At 36.7% G+C, this 14,222-nt stretch overlaps 2 long non-coding RNA genes across 4 annotated transcripts in view; one reads left to right on the top strand and one right to left on the bottom strand.

Annotated features, from left to right (window-relative positions):
* The first annotated feature begins 4,716 nt into the window (after positions 1-4,716).
* Positions 4,717-9,752, top strand: LOC129347589 (uncharacterized). 3 transcript variants are annotated; one of them, XR_008599792.1, is made up of 4 exons: positions 4,717-4,843; positions 5,739-5,839; positions 9,196-9,319; positions 9,383-9,598. It is a non-coding gene; the product is annotated as an uncharacterized LOC129347589 (long non-coding RNA). The 3 variants fall into 3 exon arrangements; XR_008599793.1 differs by lacking the exons at positions 4,717-4,843; positions 5,739-5,839 and adding an exon at positions 9,640-9,752 and having other exon boundaries at positions 7,545-9,319; positions 9,383-9,538; XR_008599791.1 differs by lacking the exons at positions 4,717-4,843; positions 5,739-5,839 and having other exon boundaries at positions 7,371-9,319.
* A 1,840-nt stretch (positions 9,753-11,592) lies between these two features.
* Positions 11,593-14,222, bottom strand: part of LOC111566885 (uncharacterized) — a 25,714-nt gene continuing 23,084 nt past the window's right edge. The window contains exon 14 of the long non-coding RNA XR_008599789.1: positions 11,593-12,463. This is a non-coding gene — a long non-coding RNA (uncharacterized LOC111566885). The remainder of the gene's footprint in view (positions 12,464-14,222) is intronic.

Genomic DNA, 14,222 nt, shown 5'->3' with positions numbered 1-14,222 from the left:
ATGGAAGACTGGCTAGTAGTTTCACTGAATGTGGTCCAATCAATATTCTGTCACTAGTTGAGGAGAAAGCACTGAGTCGAGATGTTTCACGTGTTGGAAGTGCTGAGTGGGTTTAATGATAATGTGTTTGACTTTGATTCCTGCCTCGTTTCTTGCGGCTGGGTCTCGGTGTTAAGAGCTTTTGGCTGTAGAGGCTCATAGATGTGCACTGTGACTCCGTCCACGGTGAGAATAGGAGGCAGAACATGAGCTCCAACTCAGACACTCTGGAATTTGCATAATGCATGACACAAGGTTGCAGTGAAGGGCAAACTATGAAGACACTCATGAATTTCAAAGACCTTACGTTTCCTGAATATATCTGGGATAGACTATAGTCCTCATCAACCATCTGAAATTTAGTCAGAATCAGAAATACAATTCAGAAACATGAACTCAGTGATGCCCTCAGATCCCTGTGAAGCTGCATGAAGCATCCATGAAGATATTAATGAAGCAGGAAACTAAATATGGGCCTAATATAATTTTTTTATGACTATCATCGCTATTGGCTCCTGTATTCAGAAAGATTAATGCCAAGGTGGAATAATTTCTAATTAATATTCAAATCCTGTTATTCCTCTGTGCTTTTTAACAGTTTTATCCTTAAAGTTTGCATGTGCAGTTCTGCTCTCTGCCTCCTTTTCATCTGTCTCGCAAGCATGGCAGCTTCGCCGATTTGCCCTTTGAAACCCCTCGTGTCTGGATTTCAATTAGGATATGCTGATACTGAACACAGGGGACAAGAGAGAGAAAAAAGGAAGAACAAGCGAGAGAGACGGAAACAGAAAAAAAAATGTAGACAGGCTAAAACAATTTAATCCTGCATGTTACCTTGACTACTGAAAAGATGTCACGTCTCCTGGTTGCATTACTGTTATTGCTTTTGTTTCTTTAAAGGAACCTACTTTAGATTAAAACTGCCTGTAACATACTGCAGTGCTGTGTTTCAGGGATGCTTTTTGGAGATTTTGTGTGTGCGTTTCCACACTTCTCTGTGTGTACAGTACGTCTGTAAGCCACCCACCTCCCTCCACAGGTTCACTCCTGTGAGTATTTATCTCTTATCTCCTCCATCTCATGTTTATCACTGCAATTAGTGGCTCTGCTAAGCATGCAGGCCCACACTGGGTAACCATTCCTCCTCCACTGCAGAGCCTTCCTGCTCTGTTTACCTGAGAGTCTGCTATGAGCCGCTGACACTCTGCCATCTTTGCTGCAAATGGAGTTCTGAGCACCCGTTGATTGTCAAGTGTCGCCGCCTTTTGTCAGAGCCCGGATCAAGAAGGCGTCCACGGCTGCTTTTTCTAGCAGATGTTGTCTTTTGTCCTTGCTTGTCTGTGCCTGTACTCGTATACAGTGACAATATCGCTGACAGACAGAGCGAATTTGGAGAGCGAGAGGAAGACAAGGAGAGGCAGGAAGACAGCGGCGCAGACAAAAGCATGCAGGTTGGAAAGATGAATGGGCTGAAAATGGAGAAAGCACAGAAGAAAAAAGGCGCCAAAAACATTTAAGAAGGTGTCAGCGAGACAAAGAACAGCAGAGAGTGCGACACTGCTAGGCTGCAAACTTCACTGGCAGATGAGAGAGGGAAAAAAAAAGAAAAAAGTCCAAATTTAGCTGCTGAACATATGTTGTATATCCACGGGAGCTCGGGAAGTGAAACTGAAGCCAACACTTGGTGCACAGGATGTATCCATACTGGAATCACACTCTGCATCGAATACAACAGGGCAGAGTTAGAGGGGTATAAAGGGCAAAGAAAAGAGGCAGGAGAAGAGAGCAGAGAGGTGAAAGGTTTAGAGAAGAAAAAGGAAGGAGAAAATGTGAAATAGTGAGACATAAAGTCAGACACAGAGAAGATTGATGAGAAAAACATCTCCTGATCCATCACTTTGATCACGTACAAATCCTTATTCTCTTTAATGACAACTTTTTATACAATTCTCAATAGTAATTTAGTTTCACATCAAATAAATGTCCTATTTTTTCAGTTTAATTACAAGTTCTTCTTCAGAACCAGAGTAAAATGCAGTAAATTGCAGTAAAATGAACATACATGAGCACAGAGCAGCTGTTTATGGCTGTAATCAATCCAGACCGGATGAAATTTGTTCCCGTTATGTAAGAAATGGGAAACAAAATCCATAGATCTATTTCTGTGGATTGAACACATCCAAAAGTTAATCTGGCTTGAAGTTTGTTTAGTTTGAAATGTTCTCTTTGGGTTGTCCCTTAAACTGATGGCTATACTGTAAAGAAAGAAGCTAATTTCAACCTGCTCCGAGTGGCTTCACATGAACTTAGATCTGAACAGTTTGTCTTCCAGAACTTCCACATTGAAGCGTTGACTAAAGGGTTTTTAACGGCCAGTAGGAGCAGAGGACTGATGTCAGTGAGTTAAACCTGTTAATATGCATCTGACTAGTGAACTTGTATTTTAATACTGAAGTGGTTTTGAATGAATCTTTTAACTTCAATTCTTGTAAAAGCATCCAGTCTCTGAGTTAAAGGTAAAAACTTTGCCAATCAAACTGCATTAATTCTTCATCAGTTCTACTCAATGATTCATATGAACTTAAACACATACTTAACCCTTTGATGCATAACCTGGGTCAAAAGTGACCCAAATCCAATGGAAAATGGGTATCTCCTCATGTGGTCTACGCATCAAAGGGTTAAGCACTACTCTGCTCTCTCTAACTGCAACCTTCCTTTCTGAAGCTGTTTCTGAACACAGCTGGATGGTAATATTATAACTGATCTCCTCTAGTTAAACTCTCCTCAGACTGCAGACTTCCACATGTGAGGATGTGAGGTTCTTGTGCTGTACATGTGTTTGAGGATCGCATTCATGTCCATTCCTGACAGCTAATCCTCTCCAGTTCAAACTTTAATGACAGTCGTCTAGTGGATGCACGCTGTTTTATTTAGTCCCACCAGCGTGAACGAAGCACATCCAGATGAGCGGCTACGTTGCACTTTTGATGTCTGCGGCTTTGATGCTGATGTGGAGGAAAGAGAGCTGAGGTGAGGGTGGATGATAATGGGCCGAGAGAGACGGAGGAGAGGGAAGATCTGATGCAGGGACGCTTCGAGGAGATGAATTTATCAGGTGATTGGGATGGAGGCACCGAGATCAGTGAGGGGACATGAGACCACAGGGTTTCTGTTATTACTGTCTGTTCTTTGTTGGCGTCCTCGTTTTAAGGACATCACAGTGTTTACAGGAACACAGTGTGAGGTGTAAAAGACCGATAACAGGATTAAAGGTGGAGTCAGTGACTCTTATGCAATGAAAAGTCTGAAAAAAGTCTGGCGTTTGTCGCAGATTTGGATTTACAAATGGGAAACAAAGTGGCTCAACACATTAATATTTTAAGATCCTATCTAAGTAACAACAATAACAATGACTTTATTCATATAGCACCATTAAAAACACTGTTTACAAGCTGCTTTACAGAGAGAACAAAAAAGAAATGAAGGAAATTCAAGATGAACGTTAAACAACAGAAAGCTATAAACAAAAGATTTTCAAAATACCACAACCAAGTAAAGGTAAAGAAGGAGTGGAATAAAAGAAAATAGAGGGTATGACCATAAGCACATAGAAAAAAAAATAACAATAATAAATAAATAATAGTAAATACATTAATTAATTAATAATAGTAAATAAATTAATTAAATAAGTAAATAAATAAAGGGTGAAAGAGAATAAAATGAACAATAAAAAATAACATTTTAAAGTCAATTAATAAAAATTGATTAAACAAAAATAAATAAATATTTAAGAATAATAAATAAATAAATTAAATAAGTAAATATATAAAGGGTGAAAGAGAATAAAATCAACAAAAAATACTTTTAAAAATAGATTAATAAAAATAAATTATATAAATAACAATAATAATAATAAAAATAGTAAATAAGTAAATTACATAAGTAAACACATAAAGGGTTAAAGAGAATAAAATGACCAAAAAAATTTGTATTTTAAAAATCAATTCATAAAAATAGATTATATAAATAACAATAATAACAGTAAATAAATCAGTTATATAAGTAAATATATAAGGGTTAAAGAGAATAAAATGAACAATATAAAAATTCTAATTTAAAAATCAATCAATAAATATATAAATAGACAATATTAAAATCAAGTCTATAAAAATGGGTTTTAAGAAGTGATTTTAAAGAAGACACTGATTCAGCAGCTTTATGTCCTCCTTTAGGTCGTATCAAAGTTGATGGATCCTGATCGTTGGATTTCAGTCTCGACTTTGCAACTCCCACATTTCTGGCTGCGATGGTCCATGTATTTATCTGGCAATTGGATTTTCCGTTCTGAAACAGGTATTGAAAAACAAAAAACGAGTGGTTATTTGATTTTCGTTTTAAAATGCAAAAATTAAAATTGAAATACAAGGCGTTTTTCCTTTTCATAATCAAAAAGGGATATACGATTTTTTAAAAAATGCTTTGATTTTCATTTTATATTTAGAATAACAAAAAAATAAAATCAGTAAGAGACAGAAACGTATAAAGGTCCGTTTTTTCATTTTCTGAGACCGGAAGTGGTCATCAGCAAGTGTGGAGCCAAACGACAACAAGATTCTCAGAGGGCGGAGCCAGAGAGCAGTGATTGGTCAGACTGACTGAGAGCCAGAGAGCAGTGATTGGTCAGACCATAGATATACATAGAAGACAGCTCGCTAGCGGATCTAGTCTTTTATGTAGCTATGGTCGGCTCGTCTGGTAGCATCTCTGGTTGCTGTTGACCTTGTTTTTGGAGTAAAACACGGTAAGAAGATAAATACTTCTAACCTGTAGCGTTGTTTTGTTGTACGTTAAGTCAGCGACTAGTTGTGTTTTGTCGTGTTTGAGCAGTTGGTCCGGACGCGTTAGCTAGCTAAGCGGCTAAGTTAGCTAGCGGGCTAATTAACACAGGTGGCTAACTTACCGCTGAACACCTGTGTTAGTTGCTGCTGCAGCTGTCCTCATCATTAGAATGCATATCTCAACCTGTATTTCTCTGCTGTGTGTTTTAGCTTTTAAAAAAGTTATTTTACTTTAAGGTTAACTGAAACCTGTTCAGCTGCACTGAAGTTTAACATTCAGCTGGTTTGAATTAAACTGCGCTTAACTTAACATTGCACAACATTAACTCTCTGAATCTCCATAATTTCATTAAATTCCTTCTCTCTTCCACTGCTCAAGTTCAATCCAGTATATAAAGTGACATTAATAGTGAATAAACTAACAACCAGCCATTGTATTTATTTATTATTGCATGTATTTGTAGTAAAACATGAGTTGAAACATCCTACTTTTGGATCTAGAACTGCACAAGCCGTTCATTTTCAGTCACCTGATGAGTTAAACTCCCCTTTTTATGTGAGGTTGAAGCAGAAAGTCTGAGTTAACAAAGAAAGTTCTTCATAATTTGGGATACCTGTTATCTCTGACTGAGGTTTTAGTTTTTGTTGAGCTGATTTACACGTAGAAACTTTGTTCAGGAAGATTTCTCAGTAGCTCAGAGGACAGGCTGCTTTTTACACAACCTTGTAAGAGAATGTCTGTCAATGCTTTCAGCAGAATTTAGAAACACAACACTTCCTAAACAGATATTTTGAGGCCGTGAGGTTGAACGTTTGAGAGTATATCAGTGTGTTTGTTTGTGGTCTTTCTGTTTCTAGGTGGAAGCTGAATTAGTGAGGATGACTCCTGCTCCTGTCATCTCTAAGCTCCTCACACATCTTTACCTGCACATGAGGAAAATCACTCCTGTAGAATGCAGGTATGTTTGTCATTATTATAAAAAGATGTTGCCTGGTGACCTGTTAGAAACCCATTATACAGAGTCAGCCAAAATAATGTTTATACACATCAGGAAAAGAAAAACTTGCATAAATGTTTCAAGACCAAATTTATTCAGACATCAGGAGATTAATAAAAGTTATCTTTGGCCTCTACAATTACAAGAGGTGCTCAAAGTTGTGGCCACTGGCTTCCAGACATTTCTGTTGTGTTGTAGACGTCACTTGTTGATGCTCCATTCATGAGGGTAGCGCCATCTGTTGGGAAAACATCGTACAACAGGACACAGAGTTGACATGATTTGAACTAACTTAGAAAGAGGAATCTATATGTATAGAAGTACTTATACAAATGAAATATTTATAAAAGTTTTTCTTTTCCTGATGTGTGTCTACATTATTTTGGCTGACTGAACTTAATGAGAACAAAACTGTCATTTAATTATTGCTCTGAAAGCTTCTTCAGTGAAAACCAGCTGGTGTTGTGCTTTGAAACAAACTGCTGTTGAGGTCTGTGTTTTTAGGTTTAACCCCACAGTTTCTGAATGAACTGATAGTTTTTGTTTTTTTCCCTGATCAATGTGGACGTTATAATTGATGGTAAAATTTACTGATCATATAATCAGCATGACAATATAACAGTAGAACATTCTGACCACCTGACTAATACTGTGTCGGTCCCTTTATGCTGCTAAAACTCCTCTGACCCAGTGGTTCATCAGAACCTCTGGGGATCCTGTGGATTCTGTGGATCCTGTGGATCCTGTGGGTTGCAGGGTGGGTCCTACCTAGACCAGGCTGATCCTGGACCATCCCACAGATGCTCCATCAGATGTGGATGTGGGAAGTGTGGAACCCAGGTGAACAGCTTAGCTCTGTCGTGTTCCTCGGACCACTCCTGAGTAGTTTCAGTTTGTCCTGCTGAGGCTGGCAGCTGGCATCAAGGACTGCTGTTGCCATGGAGACTAGGGGGTTGTTTGTCCTGCAGTGTTTAGGTGGTGGTACATGTCAAACATCCACATGAATGTCAAGGTTTCCCAGCAGAACGTTGCATTAGAACAAGATGATGGATGTTGTTCTCTTCAGCTGTCAGTGGTCAGAATGTTGTGGCTGATTAGTGGATCTGTCTGCCTTTACTCTGACATCCAGAGTTATACAAAAGTGTAGTATGTGTGCAGTGCAGAAGAGATTTACTTTATTGGATGCAGTTTTAGTGGTCCCATCAGAGAAAATCATATCCATATACAGATTTTTATTAATTCCAGGGCTGGTTCAGTAAAGACTATAATAATAACTACATCAGATAATTCTTTGTCGCAGTTGGAATTTTGCAGACTGAGAGTTGGTTGAGAAGGTTTCAGTTCTTGTTTTAGCAAAATATGTTAGAAGATCTTTATTGTCATTGTACATGAAATTATCTGAAAACCAGCAAAGTGCATCAGTCTGAGGTATCTAAAAATAAATAAGTAAAGAAAAATGCTTCTAAGGCCAATAATAAACAGAATATTTTGAGGGAATATTCTAAAAAGGAAAGAAAAGCTCCATTCTCACTCCTCTCAGGATAAACTGTCATTAAAATTGACTTTAAATTTAGCTTCAACGTGAGATAAAAACATTTACTTTCATTACTGATGTTGTCAAGTTTTAATAAAGTTCATGCTACTTTTCTAAAATGATGAAAGTGAATAAATTGTATTTCTGTGATCTGTGTTTGATTTCTGTCTTTTCTCCTGTCATCCAGATGTTCAGAGGGAGATGATGCCACATCTGGTCCAGCTGATGGAAGGTCTTGAAGTTCTCTGACTGGCCTGGACTGAAGATGGTCGTCTCACTGGATTTAAGGTTCAGATGCTCAGTAACAAACTTCACCAATGAGCCAACAGGGAAGCTTTAGGTTTATTAAATGTTGCTATGAAGGTTTCGCTGTTTTTCTTTGTGAATGCAATGAGCTCCAACTGAAACTTGAATTAGAACTTAGAAGTAAATCCTTCTATCTGAAAGGATTTAGTTGCATTAATAACCTCATAACATTCTAATTTTTATTCCAGTCTTGGCTGGAAATAGAATCTCTGTATTGATTCAGGTAAAAACTGAACTTCACAGCATGTTGGAGCAAAACAACCAGATGAAAACTGTGATGGTGTTGGATTGTCAGACCGTAATGTTGCAGCTCAAAGCAGCTTTTCTAGCTCAGTTCATTCTGACATTCAGCTATGAATCAACACAGCAGATGGTGATCCATGCTGTGGAAGTCTCACATCTCCTGATTTAATGGAGCTGCTTTGCACTTTTTACACTGTTTATTCACCAACACTTTATTTAATAAAAGTCCCATCTAGTTTTTATGAGGAATGTGATGTTTTAATTTCTCTGTGAATAACTGCAGTCTAATGCAACAGCTGGAATTGTAACATCTGTCCTGATATTGATCATGAATTATTGATCAGAATACTTATGGTTAGCAGTCATCCCTGAAGTTTTACATTAAAATTGTGTGGAGGAATTTAGTCTCACAATCACAGACAATAAATATTATCTGAAAGTCGGGTTATTGTTGTTTATCAGCACAATGCAAAATGATTAATGTTAGAAATATTCCAGTTAAGACCCTAGAATATCTTGATTTATGTAAATTTACCTCAATAATATGAATGTTCAGGTTAAGATTGTACAGTGATATTTATTATGTAAGTTTAGCTGATTAAAGTTTATGACTCTGCACTACAATATTATTTAAATTGACATCATTATTATAATATTTAGGGTCAGACCCTACAGTATTGAGATTAAGAAGTCAAATATTGTATAAAATGTAAATACACTGAACTCATTTGGATATATTTAAGTGAGACTCTGCAATATTATTTATGACACAAATCTATCTAAATAAAAATTTTAATAATTTTCATGCCAAACATTTACTGGACTGATTTAAATATTAAAATCATTCCTTTCTAATCCTCTGCTGTACGTTCAAACCTGAGGCCTTAAATAGAAACACACAAGTATCTGATTGAAGGAACTTCTGCAGAGTCCTGGTTCCAGAACATGATGATAGAATTATAGACAAACTTTAACAAAAGCTGCCTGAGAGTTTACAGGTTTTTATGTTAGATTTCTTCAGTAATTTAATGAGTTATCAGCAAAAATCAAGTGTTCATTTGATGAACTTCATTTCCTAAAACATCCAGAATTGGAGCTCATATCTTTGGCAGCTGTAAAGTTTCTGCTCTTTCAAAGTTCACAACACAATGAATGAATTCCTAAAACACTCTCAATGCTGGAGAGCGTTTGTGATGCTGAAGCAGTGACCAGTTTTTCTGTTTCTTCTCTGGAGATGCACAATGAGGGACGTCTGCAGAGACTGAGAAAGAGTCTCACCACATCCTGACATGAGGAAAAAGACTTTATTGAAGACTACAAGGAGAAAAACTATCAGACAGCAGACGGCTGCATTCAAGGTGAGATCTGAACATTTGATCTGGAACAGGAATTCAATAACGGCAGCATGAGATTCATTTCAGTCTGTAGCTGCTGAATTCATGGATGAATCATCTGGCACTAGAGAGGAAGACCATCAAACATCCACGTCAGCTGATGGAGGTCCAAGAGTCTCACCCAACAAACAACCTACAGAGTGAAGACCTCGAATCTGATTGGACGGCCTCCTATTCAGCCACGTGTGAACAAATGCCTCTAAGCTGATTTGTTTTCTAAAATAAATCTAGTTTGAGTCCTAATCAATGCTTGTGTGTTTGCTTCTTTACACTGCTGTTAACAGTTTAGGCTGTTAGATTGTTCCAGATAAGACAAGTACAAGATTCTTCAGAGCCGTTCTACCATGAGCCTGACAGGAAGAACTCCAACATCTACTGAATGTTCCTGTGGTTCCCTCAAGGCTACAGGAGGAGTCCTACGAGGACGAGCCGGTCCACCTGATGGAGGCCAGTCGCTGTGGTTCAAAGCCAACACCGACTACTTGGACTTCTACTGGACCACACGGAGGCCTTCAAACCGGACCAACAAGTTCACAGACTCCCCGACTCGTGGGTCTGAGGACGCCGCCGAGCCTCGGTCCAGCCGGCCTCCTGTCTGTGGATGTTTGAGTGCTGAGAGGTTTGTGGATGCATGTGAACGTTCTGTGTTGAAACGGCAGCTTTGGACTCAGTAACGCCGGGAAAAACCAAGAGCTCCTTTATTTGTGACTTCCACTAAAAAACTGATGAAAATAAGTTTGCCAGGGTTCTGACTGATAACAGATTATTAAATAATGAAAATAATCGTTTAAATATTCCTTTAAACAAACATTTTAGGTCTGCATTTCCTTTACACTGACTTCTTGGTATATGTACAAGTATTTTGGGTGGAATATACCATTAAGCCCAATGTTCAAGGGTTCTTCTGGGAATATACCATTAAACCAACCTTTTAGGTAAATGTTCCAAGATGTTGGGTAGAATATACCATCAGATAAACCTTTTAGGTCTACATTGGAAGATTTTAGAGTAGAATATTACTCCAAACCACCCTTTAGCTCTACATTTAAGGTGGAATACTCCTTTACACCAAGATTTTTTTGGTCTACATTGAAGGATTTTAGGTGGAATATTCCTTTGAACGAACTTTTTAAGTTTATGTTCAAGGATGTTGGGTGGAATATACCATCAGACCAACCTCCAAGGTCTACAGTAGTGAATTTTAGGTGGAATATAGCATTAAACTCACCTTTTAGGTCTACATTGGAGGATTTTAGGTGGAATTTTCTTCAAAACCATCTTTTAGTCTACATGTAAGGATGTTTAGGATGGTATATATTTCCAAACCAACTTCTCAGGTCTACATTTCAGGTGGAATATTCCTCCATACTAACTTTTTTGGTCTACATTGAAGGATTTTTTTCTAACACACCCTTTCAGATTTTAGGTGGAATATTCCTTTTAACCAGCCCCTCAGGTCTCTTTGAGGATTTTGGATGGAATACTCGGTTAAAGCAACATTTTAGGTGCATGTCCAAGGATTTTTGGTGGAATCTTCCTTTAAGGTGGATATGTGAGGACCTTGTAGGTGGAATACTTCCTGAAACCAACCTTTTAGGTCAACATTCAAAGATTTAAGGTGGAATATTCCTTTAAACCAACCTAAATTTCATGTTTTGATCATTATCAAGTGAGAAACCTCAATCCAGACTCCTCATAATGACATTTGAGATTTATGCTGCTGTTTATTTGTTTAGTCCAGACTAAATGAGAGAAATCTACAACTGTAATTTTATTTCAGGACTCAGTTATTAAATGTCAAAACAATCCATGTGACTCTAAAAACTCAACAGCTTTACAAACTCTAAAGTTAAACTCTTCACAAGGATCCAAAATAAGTTGGACTTCTACATGAGAGCTTTAATTATTCTTCATCTACTTCCTGATAAGTCTGGTCAATAAAAAAGACAAAAACTAATATTTTCAGCTGAACTAAAGACAGACTTTGTGATTTTTCTGCTCTGTTGTGTTGTTGTAAACTTCCTCTTTCAAATAAATAGCCTCCTAACCCCCTGGAAACCAGCGTTTGTCCTGTTTTTGTGTTGCTCATCAGCGCCCCTAGACAGCCGGGTTGGAATGTTTTTTTGAGCAACACACCATAATATGACATTTTTACAATGATGGTTCTACTATGGAACCAGTTTGACATGTTCAGGTGTTCTTTGTGTGAAAACTCAGAGATTTCAGGGATCAGAAGGTGGTTTTCAACTTTCTTTATTAACTTTCTGCTTCAACTTTAAACTAAATTTCCTTCACTAACCCAGCCCTCTGGACTTCCAGTAAGCTGTGTTCCTATTGGCTGTCCAGGTGGCTGCTTGGTGTTATCAGGAACACCTGAGCAGCTCAGTGTCTTCCTGCTTTATTTAGCTGCAGGCAAACATTTACTCTGTTTCTCTTCACCAGTGAACCGGGTTTGGCTCCATTGCTTCAGTTTGTTCTTTAGGCGTTGGCTTGCAGCTTCCAGCAGTAAAATCATCTTTAATGTGTTTCTTGGTGTGTTTTAGGGCTTTGTACTGGATAGTTGTCTTGGTAAATGTGGTTCTTTAGCCGCAGTTAGCACATGGTGCTAATGTGTGCAGTGATTAGTGGATTTGGTGCAGGTGAGTTGTGTCTTTATCTTGGCTGTAGTGAGTCTTTAGAGGTTTTTGGTCAGACACATTCTGTATTCTTGTTTGTGAACCAGCGTTGGTTGTCCAGAAGGTAAGAGTCCCTGTCCTGATTCTCTGTTCTCAGAGGTTCTCTGGTAGGTTGCAGGAGACTTTAGCGTTTGGGTTGTGCTAGTTTGGTTTTTGTATGGTTTCATTTGGACGACTATCTTGAGGCCCCTCCATGTGGTTTAGTGAGGTTTTCTGGAACAGTTCTACAAAGCAACCTGCAGCAGAAGAGACTTTGAGAGTTTTTAGGAAGTTCTGGAGAGCAGACTTTAGAGCAGCAGAAACATTTGTCAGCAGTTTGAGCAGGAGAAGGTGAGCTTCAGAGTAGAAATGAGACAGAAACCTTCTTGACCCATGTGGTGAAGTCCTGTACCAAGAGTTTGAGCAGGTTGTGAAGAGTCTGTAGTTCTTTGGTCTGAAAGCACAAGAAGAGTCGAATCATTAAAGGAGAAAACAGGAGATATTGTTGGTTCTTCTGTCGCTCTGCAGTTTCCAGTTTCCTTAGACTGAATATCAAGTTTATATATTAAATGATTTCCCACGTGAGCCCAAGAAGACTTAAATAAACTCCCTCCATCCCCTGGACACAACAGATTTTATTACCATGTTAAATCTTTTTTTTTTTTTAATGGTTTTGAGTTTTAATCATAGTTTTAGCATAGTTTTTTCTCTTTGCTTGTTTAGTTTTGTCATCTGTGTAAAAGGTGCTAAACAAATAAAGTTGAATTGATAAACTGAATAATTGACTAACTCATGATTGTGACAACAGAAGTATTTTCATTGTGATTTAAGGGTTTGTTTCACTTTTAAGGTTGGGGTTAAAATCTTGACAGAAAAAGAAGATTAAAGAAATAAACTACATAACAAAAAGCAATTAAATGAAAGGGGGGAAAAATTAATACAATAAAACTAAAAAAAATTTGCTTAGAAAGTATTTTTTAAATGTGTAATTATCTAAAATATGTTTTGTATTTTTTTTAAATGTTTAATATTATTCTTGTTTAAAAAGTATTTTTAAAGATTTAATAATCTAATTTAATGTTTTGGATTTATTAAATGTTTAATATTATTCTGGTTTAAAAAGTATTTTTTAAAGGTTTAATAATATAATTTAATGTTTTGTATTTTTTAAATGTTTAATATTATTCTTGTTTAAAAAGTATTTTTTAAATGTGTAATTATCTAGAATATGTTCTCTGTAATTTTGAATAATGTTATTTTTAAAATTTTGTTTAATGTCATACGTACATGTTTTGTATCGTGTTTAATTATCTCATTCAATATTTTGTCAGTTTAATATCATTTAATTGTATTTAAAGTTTACTTTTATTAAACTGACAAAATATTGAAGACAATAAAACTTCAAATAGGAATTAAACAGAAAATACAATGAAGCATTTAAAAAGAAAATTAAACATTAAAAGCTGGTAAAACATTTAAAAAGAAAAACAAAGATTTAATCGAAAAATTAAAAATTGGGAAAGAAAAAAATTTCACACAAGCCGATAAAACATTTGAAAAAACAACAATTAAACATTAAAAAGACAAAATATTTGGAAATCAAATCAGACATTAGAAAAGAATATAAGATGAGAAAAGAGCAAAAAATGTTTAAGAAGAATCAAACTAAAGACAAAACATTTGAAAAGACACCAGTTAGACTTTAGAAGATCAAATTAACAGAAAAGACAATAAAACGATCAAAAAGAGCAAAAACAGATAAAAGTCTGAAAGTGTTTACTAGTCTGAAATGAAAACATCAAGTTGTTTCTTCAAACATTTCCTCTTTCTATGTTCTTGGTTTGATTGTGGACAGATTTACTAAGAACTCATTTCAGAAAACTGCTTTCCAGATAAAGTCTACTAGTAGTTGAAGGCATCGATCAAACTAATGTTACCTTCTGATCTCCACAAACTTTACTGTTCAGTGAAGAGAATCAAAGTTTGTTGAGGATTTCTAAAAAACCCACAGGTGAAAGTCTGAGAAGAACTCAGATTGATGGTCTAAATGTCAAATCAAGACTCATGGTCACAAGTTTTAAGGCTTCTGTTAACCAGAAAGTTCAAACTAACAGAGAAGTACTGAGAAACTTCTAGGATTTCAGTCCTCAGACTGTCTGAAGGTTCAAACTAACAGAGAACTACTCAAGAAGTTTTAGGTTTTCAGTCCTCAG

The sequence above is a fragment of the Amphiprion ocellaris genome, chromosome 19, assembly GCF_022539595.1.
Source record: "Amphiprion ocellaris isolate individual 3 ecotype Okinawa chromosome 19, ASM2253959v1, whole genome shotgun sequence".
In the NCBI taxonomy this organism is placed as follows: Eukaryota; Metazoa; Chordata; class Actinopteri; family Pomacentridae; genus Amphiprion; species Amphiprion ocellaris.
Note: the sequence above shows the minus strand (reverse complement) of the source record. Positions and strands in the feature narration are given on the sequence as shown.